Genomic DNA, 15000 nt, shown 5'->3' on the forward strand with positions numbered 1-15000 from the left:
TTTATAACTTCTTATTGTATTCATTTTCCTATATTCTTCTTTTCTTATGCATCAAACAATTATAATAATTTCTAAAAGTTATTGATTTCTTTATTACATATTTCTTTATTCCCTTTAACCTCTTATCAATCTGTTCACCATACTTATAAGCATATGCCTTTGCTCTCAATCCAATAAACTCACTCATTACTTTTCCACCCAACTCATCCTTAAACTTACCAATAACCTTTTCATTCTTTTTGGAAAATAACTCACTCTTCTTACTGAAATTACTTGTATCATATACTCCAATATTTTTCTTCATATCTTCATAAACATCATTAGTTTTTATATCTAGGATAAAACTATCAGTATCCATATACAACAATGAAACATTTTCACCATACTCTTTCTTTAAGTCATTATACAAATAATCATACATCAATATCTTTGATAAATCAAGAACTGCTGTTCCAATATAAATTGGTTTATCCATTACAATACTTTCCTTTTTCATATGAATTGCAGAAAAGTTCTCTGAAAAAACCTCTTCTCTCTCAAAACTTGGTTTATTTATCAATCTCGAAGCTTCTTTCCAAGATGTTGCGAATCTAATGTTTTGCCTGTTTCTAACATTTTCCATAGTCTTTCCAAATACAGCATTATTCATTAATTTATAAAAGTCCCCTTCAAATTTTACTTTTGTATTTGCTCTCATATCTGTATTGAATTGAATATACTTTTTCACCCAAGGACTTTGTTTAAATTTTAAAACTCTATGAATTTTAGCTACTCTCAATCCTTCTCTTAAAAACTGTTTTAAGCTTCTCTGATGTAAAACATATCCCTCTTTATCATAGAATGTTGTTAATAACTTTTCTGTTGATTTGCCTTTAATATTAAAACTTTTATGATAATCACTGAACCATTCTTTCTTTGGGGTTTCTTTCTCACATGCAAAAGGAAGGTCTTTATGCTTATTATGAAGAACACTCGGGTACCTCAAATCAACTTCAAAATAATAACCTTCTTCTTCGTCATTCAATTCCTCTTGAGAAGAAATAACAATATTCATCAAAGCCTTTTCATAATCCTTTTCTTCCACCCACTCTAATTTACCATAAGGTAGAGATTGAGACATTGCCCATCCATACAAATTATTAGCATCAAAATACATCAAATAATTGCAATCTTTTTCACTATCATAATTTGGGAGATATTTATTATTTGCTTTCGCATATCTTTTTGAACATACTTGTGATATTCCACCTCTCTTGGACTTCTCAATCATCAAAAGCATATCAACATCACTGATTAAATCTATATCTTGTTTTGTCATTTTCAACATTGCACTCCAAGCTAAACCAGGAGCTGTGAAATAGTGGGCAGGGTCTAATCCATAACAATTTTTATTATGACAGAGTGTTCTAAAAGCCTCAAACACATCAGCTAACAATAAAACATCTGTTTTTAGATATAAATCATGATATTCTCCAAGGTTCTTTATCTTAAATATTTTCCATATTTCTTGTGCGTGTTTATATTCCTTATCACTTATCTCTTCTTCATAAAGGTTATTATAGAAACTTTCTTTTGAAGGAAGTTGTGTTTCTTTAAATCTCATAAATGAATCCATATAATCATAAGGATAAATTCCCTTACTTGTAAGAATTTTCTCTTTACTTTGAATTTCATTCCTTGTTTGAATTTCCTCTCTCGTAAGAATTCCTTCTTTAATCAGAATTTCATCTTTAATCTGAATTTCCTCTTTAGTTCGAATTTTCTTTATAATTAGAATTTCATCTTCAGTTAGAATTTCTTCATTAATTAGAGTTTCCTCTTTACTTTGAATTCTCTCTTTAATCTGAATTTCCTCTTTAGTGAGAATTTCCTCTTTTGGAAAGAATGAATTAAGATTTGGAAAAGAGTCCGTGGAGCTTAGATTTGATGCGAGGTAGGCTAGTGGTGTTCCCATAAACTTGTAAGAATCTAGAAACCTAATACGAGTTAAAGGTTTTGTGAATATCATTTTTGAAAATGAAATATACTTTTGACTTGTGTTTGTTATAGCAGAAATATTCCCTGGTGTTTTTGAAAGTTCATTTATAAATAGATGTGTATCATAGTTGGCGCTGTTGTGAAGAAAGACTGGAATAAAAGAAGGTAATTTATAATTAAGATTACAACAGGAATGAGCGGGACCTCTATATTTACCAGTAAGATGACAATGGTCTCTAACTTTAGACTCCTTAATTTCCCTCTCACAAATATGACAGATATTGTTCATTCTAAATTCTAATTTTTCTTCTTTGGTTAATTTCATCGGTTCATTTGTTTCTTTCATTAATTTAGTGAGTCTTATACAATCCTTTTCTAATCGTTTTACAAACTCTTGTGAAGCATTTTTTCCACGATAATGTTCAAGTTTGTTATACTTTTCTCCAACAGATGATTTGATATAATAACAGAAACCACAAGGAATATGTTTTTGATATTTATTTGTATATGGTTCTTTTGGATTAGGAGAAGCAGTATTTATCTTTTTAAGGATACATTCAAAATCAGCGTATATCACAAATGGGTGCATGATAGATTTATTATAATCTTCAAAATAAATCTTTTCACCAGGTTTAGGCATTGTAATTACAGCTGATTTATGATTACTACAATATTTTGAATGTTGTTCTAATCGTTCTTTTGTATGAAATGAATTAAGACATCGCTTACAAGGATATATTTTGTTTGCTGTTCTGAATACCTGAGAAGAGATTAATCTTGATAAATTATTGATGTATGTGTAATGTGAATTCTTTCCAACACTAAAATATAAAAGGTCAATGTGTGTTTCTTCATTTTTATAGTTGTTTGAAATTTTTAATATTTGAACTTTGTTTGTATCCGTTAATCCATATACATTAATAGAAAGATTATTCTTTTTCTCAAATTTAGGAATATCTGTTAGTGGCATTGGGAATTTAAAATCTTTAATGTCCAAGGTATTCTCATATTTCATATATTGTTTTACTCTTTCTGAATTACATTTTGGTGGATGTAAGTGAGCAAGAACAGACCAGAGAAAACATTTATTATCATTGTTCTTAATATTAACAACTGCCTTCTTTAGTTTTATTTCTTTTGGTAATTCAATATAAGAAGAAGCTTTAAGAGGGTTTGATTTTAGAATGTGTATATCTAAAAAGATGATTTTTTTTAATATTGAATCCACTTCCTACCACTATTATCAACATCCTCCTCTTGTCTTGATAGTTCTTCATAAACCCCACTATTCAAAAAATCTTGAAATGATGTTATAAAATGAAGATCTGTTCTCATATAAGGAGTTTGTTCTTCATCTTGTCTTTTCATATTCATTTTCACTCCCATATAAAACTTTAAAGTTTTCATTTCTTTTAATGTCTTTTTAATAAATTTTTCAACATCGGGTTTCACTATTTCAATTGATTCAGCTATTGATGATGGACCGGGTTCTCCAAATTGAAAAATCCTTATTTTTATATGCCCTTTAAATGCCCCATCAGTGTTTTCAATATAATAGTCTCCCTTTACTTTAAACTCATTTTTCTTGTGTTTTTGTGATTGAAGATGTTTATTATAACTACTCTTCAAAACATCCTTTGAACAGATATCACAATGTTTTCTTTCCAACTCAAGAGGAGATATTTTATGAAACAGATTAAATGTGTGTTTGTTGGTTCGGAGGTGTTTTCTATAATGTTTATATTCGTGATTACAAACATCGCAGTACGTTGTATTCACCATATTTATAGAATAAAACTTTGCTTAAACTAAAATTTTCTTGATGAAAATTTCGTTTGTTTTACAGGTGAATCTGTGCTTAAAACCATTTTATCCTCCAACTTTTTCACTTAATAAATACAATGTTTCAAGACACAAAAGACAAGTTTCAATCAATCTCTTCATCTGTTAAAGATACTGAGAAATATGTCAAGGATGTAAAATTGAACAAAGATAAATATAACAACTATTGGATAAAAACTATTATGGTAAATAATATGAGTTCTTCAATTTCCTTCAGTGGAAGGGCTTTTAGTATACCTGGTAGAACATCAATTAAAGTATCTCTAACAAAAGTTTCTCCTCTCCTTCTAGTAATATATTCAAAACTAGAAAAAGCAATGAAACAAGAAAAAGTATCAAAGAACAAAAACCTTATGGATGAAGCTTTAGAAAGAAAAGATAAGACCATCTGTAATATGCAAGGAGAAATTTGTATTTTTTCAACAACCTTAAAGATGTAAATCCTGATGAAATAAAGGATGTTAATATATCAGGTGAAATGACATTTCGTTCAATAGTAGTTAACGATAATTTTAAAATTACCTTTAATATAAAAAAATGTTGTCGTTGAATCTGATAATGAAAAAAGTATATCGATATCGATGGTAATATACAACTGAAAGTATAGATGAATTTCAGTTTAAGTAAAGTTTTACTTTATAAATATGCTAGACTTTCCTGATTCTCCATATGACAAATTTGAGAATTGTCCTGCGTGTGAAAGACGGGGATTAAACACAGAGTCAAAAGCCTATAAACAATGTATATTCTGTGATTATCTTCTAATTAATGATAATAAAAATATAAAAAGGAAAATAATTCTTTTAGATTTACACCAAAAATGAATTACTTTACAAGATTGATTAGAGAAATGAATGTAAAGTATGAGGATGATAACACACCTTTCCTTACAAGGGAAGAAACTGAACGTATAAGAGAAATGTTCAAAGGATTGTTGTTGTATATTATTCATGGATGTAATTTTCAGGGAAATATCAACACAAGATATTGTATAAATAAAATAATGGATTATCTTGAAATTAAACCTGAACTTAGGATAAAATATAGAGTTTCTAAAAAAGCCAATAATAAATTAAATAACCTGTTTTTCAAATATATAAATGAATGATTTTTTACCTATTTGGGAAAATAAGATAAAATTTAACAACCATAAAAATCTCTCAAATTCATTAAGATGTCTCATAGTTGGTTCAAGTGGATGTGGAAAAACCTGCTTACTTTTAAAAATGCTCCTCACTCCCAACTTTTTAGATTATGACAATTTAATAATTTTCACAAAGTCGAGTTTTCAACCAGAGTATCAACTACTCTCACAAGGTTTTAATGCTGGTCTTCAAAAAGAAGATATAATCGGTTTATTTAAACGTCAAAAAAACCTAAATGATTATAACATTGAAGATATAATTCAACTATTTTGTGATACACAGAGATGTATAAAGAAATCAAATCTTATAACTTGTATTCTTAGTGATAATATGGATGATATACCGTCTCCCCAAGATTTGGATAAATCAAAAAAGAACCTCGTTATCTTTGATGATTGTGTTAATGAGAGAAACCAAACGGTAATGGACAGCTACTACACAAGAGGGAGACATTCTTCTTGTAATTGTATTTATCTTAGTCAATCGTACTTTCAACTTCCTCGTCGTTCCATCAGAAACAATGCTAATACTTTTATTTTATTCAAGTTAAATTCAATAGATATCAATAATTTTTGGAGAGATAATTGTTCTACATTATGTAGTAAAAAGAAATTTGAGGATTATATGAAGCACACGACTGAAAAATATAAATATATTGTTGTGAAACAAGATGAGATATTAAGGGATATATTTTTTGTTTTATAAACAATTACATATATAAATGACAACTATTATTATAAATCTTGTGGGTAAATCTGCTTCTGGAAAAAACTTTCATAAATCAAGGTTCTTGTGTAGTACAAATGAGAATATTGTAAATTTACTTAAAAAACACCCCGTGATACGCATTGTATCAACAACAACTAGAGCAATAAGACCTGGAGAAATAAAAGGTGAAGATTATCACTATATTTCAGTGGAGGAACATATGCGATTGAGGAATGAAGGACAAATATTTGAGGAGGTTTCTCTTGGTACAACAAAATATTCACATTGTAAGAGTGAGTTAAAGAAACTAAAATCTGGTGGTGTTGGGATATTAGAAACTAATCCAGAAGGAACGAGACAAATTATTAAATATCTGAGCGGAGTGAAGATTTTATCATTCGGTTTTGATGTTGATGAAGAAACTCAACGCAAACGTATGAAAAGTAGAGATGCAAGGATTAGTGAAGAAGAAATTACAACTCGCATTAATGTTAATAAAGAATTTGATGAAATATTTAAAGAAAAAGATTTATTTGAACACATCTACTTGAATGATGAAGAAAAGGAAAATTTCCCTGTTAATCTTTACAATTCATTAAATGATATTTTACAATAAATAAATGGATACAAAAGAAAGAGCAAGAAGATTTAAGGAACATCAAGAGTTGGTTTCAAAAGTTGTAAAACAACAGGAAGACATAAAGAAGAAACGCAGACAGAAACTAACGGGCGAAGAAGCATTTGAAAGAAAACAAGAGAAATTTTTTAAACCACTTTTAAAAACTTCCCAAGAAAAAATGAAAGATGTTTCCACAGTTCCCACAGTAGAATATACTCCCAGAAAGCTTCAAATGTTAAAAGATTTCAGTCAAATGACGGAGGAAGAATTAGAGCATTTAGGAGAATTAGAATATGATGATGAAGGTTTATTTCAACAACTGGAAGAGATTAATCAACCCCTGATTATATTGTGAATGCTGTTCAAAACAATGAATATTCAGCGGATTCAAAAACTAAAGCAGGACTCATTCCAACAGAACAACCAGCAATATTTCATCTTGTTCAAGAAAAGGTATTGATATTTAATGATGAATTAAGGTTCTTAAGTTCTGCTCAACCCCCTGTTAAACTAACTCCGAGATTAATGTTTCTTCTCACAAAAGATGGAAGACAAGGTTCAACTGTGAGGGATGAATCAAAGTATATTGATAAACCATTGGATATGGAAAATAATGATGATAGAGTATATATTGATTTGCTGAACACTCTAAATTATAAGGTTATTCTTTCTGGTAAAAGTAGGAAGAATGAGAAGGAGAAACACATTATTCAGGCTTTAAGTATCCTTGGTTCAGGTATTAGTTTTCTTCCAAATGACCCATCGCAATTAGTTAATAGACTGTTATTGTTGTTAGGCAGTAAGAAGGCTGGAAATAACAATTGTTTTAATGAAGCATCAGCCATTTTAGACCAGTTGATGAACATGAAAATAATTAATAAATCTCAATATAAAGACATTTTATCTCATATTAAATAAGATGAGAAGCACAATCCTGAGTTTTAATTTCACAACAAGCGACCACACATCTTCATTCCCATACCCACTACAACTTGACACAACAAAAGAATATGAGGCATCTTTATTGTCCATGGAAACTTATAATACCTTATTTAATATAACTGATAAAAATGACAAGTTTAGTTATAATCCCGGAAGTGGATACAAAACGATAACAGTCTCAAGTCGTAGCATACGAGATTTCTCAAATATCTTCCGAAATTGCTCGTCTTATGAAAGAACAGGGTGATGAACCAAAAAATATTGTTATAAACATTCAAAAACTTACTTCAAAATCAACGATTAAAGTTAAAAATAACTACAAGGTTGATTTCACAATTGATAATTCATTTAGAGAGTTATTAGGTTTCTCCTCAAAAAAGATTGAAACTAATGGGACGTTTTACAGTGATAATGTCATTCAAATATCCTCAGGAATAAATTCGGTGTTAATTCACTGTGATTTGATTGATGGTGCTTATAATGATGGAAAAAAACAAATACAATATTTTCATTCAGCGCATACTCAACCCCAATTGGTTATAAATTCAATATGGAACCTAAAAATTTGGTTTATCTACCTGTGTCAGGAAAAACCATACACAGAGTAAATTTTAGGATAACCGACCAAGATAATCGTGTGATTTCTTTTAATGGAGAAGTTATATCCATCAGAATTCACCTACGTGAAGTTTTTTCAATAAATAAATACGATGGTTATTGTGAGGAAACACGAGTTGGGAAAATATAAAATAATTACAGGGGATGGGATGTTCCTTTCCCCGTACTACAAGGGTGAAGGTATGTATCTTGGTAGAGGATACTATAAACCTAAGAGACAAAGGGGTGTCGGACATCAATTTAGAGGAGATGGGATAATTGATACTCTCATGGGTATTGGTTCAACTATTCTTAAACATAAAGACCTAATTGGTTCAACTGCTTCTGCTGTGGGAAATGTAGCAGGTGCTGTAAAGAGTGTTAAAGATGCTCAGAAGGAATCTCATAAATTACAAGCAATAAAAGAAATTAAGAAAGGTAAAACTCAGTTGTCCCCCCAAGAACGACAGAAAATAATTCAAATACTTGGAACAGGGTTTCAAAAGTTTTAACATCTTTTTTCCTAAATAAATACAAGTATGGAAGCAATTGATAGTATCTATGATTTGGATGATACTATTATTATCTCAAACTCCACTAAAAAAGAAGATTACTTCAAGGTAAATGCAATAACTGGAACAGACTGGAATACAAATGGTACAAAAAGTTTTGAAATAAATAATCAACAAACCTATTTGAATCTCTCCGAAAGTTTCTTGTTGTGTAAATTTAAATTCACTAAGGCTGGGAATAACAAACGCTACACTTGTAAATGATTTCTTCTGGAAAATGTTTGATAGTGTGCGATTGTATATTGGAACACAAGAAGTTGAAGCGGTTGATTATGTCTCTGCTGTATCTGAAATGATGAAATTTACACTCTATACATTCAGTGATAGAATGGGAAAGGGGTCTGTCGAAGGTTTTATTCCTGATATGTCAACGGGAACAAACACAGACCCTGGATATATTCAAAGGAAAGGAATGTATAATGATGATACAAAAGCAGAAAATAGTTTTACTGTGGCAGTTCCTCTTAAAGGTATATTTGGATTTTGTGATTATGATAAAGTTCTGTATGGTCTTAAAATTAGATTTCAACTACAAAGGAATGATAATGAAAATAGATTGCTTTTTGGTGTTGGTAGTGCTTTTGGTGAACAGAATAAATTTGTAATTGAGGAGATGAGTTGGTATATCAGTGAATATACTCCTAATCTTAAAACAGAAGAGATGTTGAATCGAAGACTTAACTCAAAGAAACCACTCAGTGTATCATACCTCAAAAGAAGATGTCAACACGTTAAACTCAATCAAACTACTTACACGTGGAATTTGGGTGTTCTGGAAGGAAAGCCACGATATCTGTGGATGATTTTTAAAAAGCCAGATGGTGATACTGCGACTGATAAGAATAATGCATTGAGTGATAATGCTAAGGTGAAACAACTTCGCGTTTCTCTAGATGGAACATTTTATCCACGAGATAGATTGGAAATTAATTGGGAAAAAATGATTTTGCTGAAGCATACAAGTCTTACCAAAAGGTGTGTGAAAGTAATGGAAATAAAGAACCTATTTTGGATATGACAGCATTTAAAAGTTTGTATACAATCTATGCGTTTGACCTGAGCGCTCAAAAGGAAACTATAAAGTCTAATCGAGTGGATACTTCCCTATACATTGAAAGAGGAGAGAGTGAAGAAGTTGATACATATTGTTTGCTTTTGGAAGAAACAGAATTGCAGATTAATACAGATAATGGTGTGATGATTAGTCTCACATAATTTTTTGTTAAATAAATGAGTGGCAAAGTACCAACTGGGGTATATGTTAATCAAATCAATCTTCATAAACTATCATCTTGTGTTCAAAATCAAAAGCCTTGTACGATTAACGTTGATACAATTCAGAGAAAAGGAGCAGTAAGAATTGATGTTTTGCTCACAAGAGAACAGGTTAAAATCTTGAATGACACTGGCTCACTTAAAATTAAAATGACAAAACCAATGTTGAAAAAATATTCAATAAGAGAGACGAGTGGAGGATTTCTCCCATTTCTAATTCCTTTATTTGCTGGTTTAAGTGCGGTTGGAGCATTGACGGGTGGTATTTCAACAGCGGTCAAAACTGCCAACGAAAGGAAGGCTCAACTCCAGGCTCAAAAAGAATTGGAAAGACATAACAAAGAGTTGGAGAAACAAATTAGTGGAAGTGGTGTAATTGTAGATTTTGCTGAAAAACTTGAAGGTCTGCCTGATAAAGCGAGATTGTTAGTTGGAGATATGCTTTCTTCTATAGCACAAGCAGGTGTAAAATTAACGAAAAGAGGTAATGGATTATATCTTTCTAATAAATAAATGAGCATTGATGAGTGGTTGAAAGAATTTGGAAAGAATACAACATCAAATTTACAACTTGCCAAATATTGTAAGAAATTAAAAATTCATAATGTGGTTATTTGTATGAGAGATGAATTATCAAATGTGCCGAAACATACAAAGAATATTATTATGAACTTAGAAGATAATGATGGGAACGGTTCTCATTGGGTTTGTATTTTTAATAATCAAGACAAATATTATTTTGATAGTTTTGGTCTTCCACCACCTGTTGAAGTCATAAAATTCTTACAGAATGGTGTTTATCAAACATTTCAAGTCCAAGAATTAAATTCCAAGTGTTGTGGTCAATTATGTCTATATGTGTTATTTCAACTCAACAAAAATAAAAAAATTTTATGATATTATTTTTAATCTAATATAAATGACTTATGTTGGTAAAGATGGTTCTATCTTTGGTGTATCTCAAGAACTGGATATTGATTTATCAAATTATTATACAAAGGCACAGGCTGAACGACATAAATATAATATAAACAAAAATATTAACATGAAAAATGCTTATAAATTAAAAAATTATCCAAGCCCGACTGACGCGAATGACTTGGTGAGATTAAACGATTTATCACAATATATATATACTTAAATAAAACGGCTGTGTATTCCAAAGATACAGAAGTGTTGATATTATCTCCAGGTCATACAGAATTCACAGTTCGAATTAAAATAAATTTTTATAAAGAAGGGCGTATCGTTTGTATGAGAATAGAACAATGGGGGTATGATATGAATGATTTAGGGTATAATTGGTCATTTAAAATTAACCTCGAAGACCTGGAACAATTAAATCAGTCTCGTAAGGAAGAATATTATGCACTTGGTATCGAGAATGAGTTTTGTGGAGCCACGATTAGTAAACAACAAATAAAAGAATTTAATAAGGGTAAATATAATAATGGTTTTGCCCTTGTTTATCTCATGAAAACAGAAAAAACAGGATTATATATAATAAGTAAGGAAATACAAAATGATTTAACTATGGGAAGATGGGGAGGTGTTTCGTGCCATAATATTATTCTAACATATATTTCTAATACATAAATGACAGCAAGAAGGCTTCAAGAAAATTATCATTTCTGTGTCCAAGCATACCTTCAAGAAAAGGGTATTCGGTATTTTAATAAATATGTTCTACAACATAAGAATGAGGTATTTTCAATAAAAGATTGGCATTATGCTGATGTTGATAAACCGACAACTTTAGATTTAATTAGAATGTTAAATAATGAAAAAATTATAAGGTTAAGAAAAGGTAAGGCTCTTTTAGAAATTCAAAAGAAATTTTATTGGTTTCCTGTTGTAAAAAAAATTATTTTGGATACAGGAATAACAAGAAATCCTGATGAATATATGTATAATATTCTATGGGGTGTAAACGATTCAAGGATAGTAAGGGATGAGGAAGGAGTTGAAGAAGAGAGGGAAGAGGAGGAAAAGGAGAAGGAGGAGAGGGAGAAGAAAGAGAAGGAGGAAAAGGAGAAGAGAGAAGGAGGAAAGAGAGAATCGAGAGAGGGAGGAAAGAGAGAAGAGAGAGAGGGAGAAGAAAGAGAAGGAGGAAAAGGAGAAGAGAGAGAAGGAGGAAAAGGAGAAGAGAGAGAGGGAGGAAAGAGAGAGAATGAATAAATATCAAAATATGGAAACCAGTGAGATTCAAAAAAGATTGGTGGTATTACAGAAAATAACTCAACCCACCGAGGAGGAAAACAAAGAATTGACAAGTCTATTTGCAATATTTTCTTCAAGACTATTGACATCGTCAAGCTATTCATTTTAATTCAAGTTTTTTCTTAAATAAATGGAGGAGAGAGTGAAGGCATTTCTAAGGATTCTTTATGTTTTAAAAATTAAGATTCAAATGTGCATGTTGGAAACTAAAAAGGTTTTTGCACTCTGCAGGAATTTTTCTTAAAAATAAATGAGTTATTGTCTCAAATGTAAAAAGAAAACTAATACTAAAAATATTTCATATATTAAAAGTAAAAATAACAGGGTTATACAAAAAGGTATATGTTCGGTGTGTGGTTCAAAAAAAAATCAATTTATCTCCAAACACAAACTCGGAGGAGATATACAAAAGTTTTTATCAGGAAGTAAATTTACAACTACTGGAATACCAGGGGAATTACATCTTCCAGGGTATTCTTTCTGTGGTCCAGGCACAAACTTGGATAAAAGATTAGATGAGGCAGACAATCCTAAATCCTGGAGTAAACCAATCAATAGAGTTGATGAAGTGTGCATGAGACACGATATTGATTATGGGAATACCACAACGTTGGAAGAAAAGCATGAAGCCGATAGAGAAATGTTGTATAATTTGTCTCTGATACAAAATCCAACCTTGAGAGAAAAAGTTGATAGGTTCATCGTGAAGAAGATGATTAGTGCTAAATTGAAACTTGGACTTGGAAATTCAAAAAACTTATAGGCTCTAATGATGCCATTAAGACTGAAGAGCAATTAGCTGATGAATTACATAAACCAATATTCACAAAGTTTCAGAGAAGGAAAGTTTATTCCAAGGAAGTTGATTATATCTGGTCTGCTGATTTGATTGAACTCAATAATGATAAGGGGTACAAGTATGCTTTAACCGTTATTGATTTGAGGAGTAGATATGCGTGGGTTGTCCCTTTAAAAAACAAAACAGGTAATACTCTTATGTTAGCTTTTCAACAGATATTTAATAAAAGTAAGAGAAAACCTAAAAAATTGTGGACTGATGAGGGTAGAGAGTTTTATAACAAGACATTTATGAATTTTCTAAAAAATAACAGTATTACATTATACAGTACCTTTAATGAAGGGAAGGCAGTTGTTGTTGAACGTTTTAATCGTACCTTAAAAGAGAGACTATATAAAAAATTCACACAACTCGGTTCACAACAATGGTCATCTTTTATTCAGGATATTGTGGATAAGTATAATGACACGATTCACACCTCAACGAATATGAAGCCATCAGAAACATTTACAAAATTAAAATATGAAAAAGAGATTAATGTCAGAAAACCTAAGTTCAAAGTTGGTGATATCGTAAGAATATATAGGTGGAAATCTCATTTTGAAAAGGGTTTTACTGAACGATGGACGAAAAGAACTTTTTAAAATTGTTGATGTAATAGATACAGTTCCTTGGACTTATAAAATATATGATTTGGAAGGGAAGAGATTTTAGGTTCATTTTATTCACAGGAATTACAAAAGACAAAACTAAGCAGATAATACACCTTTGTGGACACTCGAGGGCCAAGTCCGAGGTGTATAACAGTATATAATGTGTGTCAAGGGGTGGACGTTCTTACATCTGTGAACCCCAAACACAGAATCCTCAACTGAATAGTCAAGGCTTAACTTTTGTTTGTGTGTGTGTGTGTGTGTGTGTGTGTGTGCAATGGGAGCAATAGGTTGGCGCTTCACTCCCTCCTACTATACACCATTGTGGACACTCGAGGGCCAAGTCCGAGGTGTATAACAGTATATAATGTGTGTCAAGGGGTGGACGTTCTTACATCTGTGAACCCCAAACACAGAATCCTCAACTGAATAGTCAAGGCTTAACTTTTGTTTGTTGATGTGTATGTGTGTGTGTGTCCCAACTCTCACATTCAAAATCTCAACCCCAACCCTCACATTCAAAATCTCAACCCCAACTCAATCCTCATCCAACACAGTCTTTTTCAAAATGAGATTTCCACCTATATATATATATATATATATATATATATTTTACGTTTTTTTTTTTTTTCTCTTCTTCCAATTCTGTCTTTTAAGGCTTTCAGGTTTGATGACATAGAAAGAGGGAGTAAGAACTTTCTTGATAGGTTTAAATCCCAAAGAGTGGTAGCATTTCAAGTCTTCAAAATAACCCCAACTTTCCAAGTCTCCAAGGTAGTTATTTAAACCATCAAGGCAGAACTCATTTACTGATTTTTTCAAAATTTGTGAGTCTCCAAGGTAGTTCCCATATTTAGAACCATCTTGGCAGAACCCTTTTCCTGAGTCTCCAAGGTAGTTATTTAAACCATCAAGGCAGAACTCATTTACTGATTTTTTCAAAATTTGTGAGTCTCCAAGGTAAAACTTGTATTCTGGCTCATCAACGTATAACTTGTTCAGTGGGTATTGTCTTGATAACTCACAATGAGTACTATTGCTGTAAAACTCTTTTTCAGGATTTTGCTGGTCTCCAAGGTATAACTCTTTGGTTGGGTCATCAAGGACGAACTCGTTCTGTGGGTCTTGGTCGCTCATAAGGTCTTCAACCAAGCCAACAATTTCGCCCCAAGTTGTAGCAAAAGCAGTATTTTCATTTCGTATTTCAGACACAATTTCCTGTGAGAGAAAATAATAATGTATTAATTAAGTTATTTAATTATTAAATGAGTATGCTTCAATCAAAGTTTGAAAATAGGAAAATAAAAATCTTACCTCAACAGATAAGAGGTTTGAATCCAGTTCATCAACTTGAAGGTTTAGTTCCATACAAGACAGAGAGTTCCAAGGAACACCAAAGTCATCCCACTCAAGGTCTTGGTCGCTCATAAGGTCTTCAACCAAGCCAACAATTTCCTCCCAAGTTGTAGCAAAAGCAGTATTTTCATTTTGTATTTCAGATACAATTTCCTGTGAGAGAAAATAATAATGTATTAATTAAGTTATTTAATTATTAAATGAGTATGCTTCAATCAAAGTTTGAAAATAGGAAAATAAAAATCTTACCTCAACAGATAAGAGGTTTGAATCCAGTTCATCAACTTGAAGGTTT

At 31.1% G+C, this 15000-nt stretch overlaps 1 protein-coding gene and 1 long non-coding RNA gene across 4 annotated transcripts in view; one reads left to right on the forward strand and one right to left on the reverse strand.

The window, feature by feature from the left end:
* ANKZF1 (ankyrin repeat and zinc finger peptidyl tRNA hydrolase 1) overlaps positions 1-15000 on the forward strand; it is a 107140-nt gene that overhangs the window by 81352 nt on the left and 10788 nt on the right. The gene's annotated exons all lie outside the window — the stretch shown is intronic.
* Positions 14678-15000, reverse strand: part of LOC147031741 (uncharacterized) — a 1179-nt gene continuing 856 nt past the window's right edge. Inside the window, exons 2-3 of the long non-coding RNA XR_015054060.1 lie at positions 14955-15000; positions 14678-14858 (exon numbers count right to left, since the gene is read on the reverse strand). The exon at positions 14955-15000 is cut by the window's right edge and continues 149 nt beyond it. This is a non-coding gene — a long non-coding RNA (uncharacterized LOC147031741). The remainder of the gene's footprint in view (positions 14859-14954) is intronic.

This window comes from Eptatretus burgeri, chromosome 2, assembly GCF_056783735.1.
Source record: "Eptatretus burgeri isolate ZD-2024b chromosome 2, Ebu_testis_v1, whole genome shotgun sequence".
In the NCBI taxonomy this organism is placed as follows: Eukaryota; Metazoa; Chordata; class Myxini; order Myxiniformes; family Myxinidae; genus Eptatretus; species Eptatretus burgeri.